We start from the raw sequence: 1165 nt of genomic DNA on the forward strand, positions 1-1165 counted from the left end.
GAGACAAATGAAAATGAAAACACCACAACCCAAAATCTATGGGATGCAGCGAAAGCAGTCCTAAGAGGGAAGTTCATAGCAGTGCAGGCCTACCTAAAGAAGAAAGAAAAATCTCAAATCAATAGGTTATCCTTACACCTCAGGGAACTGGAAAAAGAATAGCAAAATAAGCCCGAAGAGAGTACAAGGAAGGAGATAATAAAGACCAGAGCAGAAATAAACAAAATAGAGACCAGAAAAACAATCCAAAAGATCAATGAAACGAAGAGCTGGTTTTTTGAGAAGATAAACAAAATTGACTAGCCTCTAGCCAGACTCATCAAAAAAGAAAGAGAGAGGACTCAAATTAGTAAAATCAGGAATGAAAGAGGCGAAGTGAAAACAGACTCCACAGAAATACGAAAAATGTTAAGAGAATTCTATGAGCAATTGTATGCCAACAAGTTTGACAATGTGGAAGAAATGGATAATGTTCAGGAAGCATACAACCTTCCAAAGCTAACTCAAGAAGAAACAGAAAACTTGAATAGACTGATTACTACCAAGGAAATTGAATCAGTAATCCACAAGCTCCCAACAAACAGAAGGCCTGTACCAGATGGCTTCACAAGTGAATTTTACCAAACATTCAAAAAAGAATTATCACCTATTCTTCTCAAACTATTCCAAAAAATCCAGAAGGGGGGAAGGCTCCCAAACTCTTTCTATGAAGCCACTATCACACTCATTCCAAAACCAGACAAAGACAGTACAAAAAAGGAAAACTACAGGCTGATATCCCTGATAAACATAGATGTCAACAAAATTCAGCAAACAGAATTCAGCAATATATTAAGAAGATCATACATCATGATCTAGTGGGTTTCATCCCTAGTACGCAAGGTTGGTTCAACATCTGCAAATCAATTAATGTGATACACCACATCAACAAAAAGAAAAAGAAAAAAAATGTGGTCATATCAATAGATGGAGAAAAAGCATTTGATGAAATACAGCAGCCATTTATGATAAAAACCCTTAGCAAAGTGGGAATAGGGGAATCATATTTCAACATAATAAAGGCCATATATGATAAACCCACAGCTAACATCATATTCAATGGGGAAAAGCTGAAACCATTCCCCTTAAGATCAGGAACAAGACAAGGCAGTCCACTTTCTCCACT

Source organism: Hipposideros armiger, unplaced genomic scaffold (genome assembly GCF_001890085.2).
Source record: "Hipposideros armiger isolate ML-2016 unplaced genomic scaffold, ASM189008v1 scaffold_377, whole genome shotgun sequence".
NCBI classification, from domain to species: Eukaryota; Metazoa; Chordata; class Mammalia; order Chiroptera; family Hipposideridae; genus Hipposideros; species Hipposideros armiger.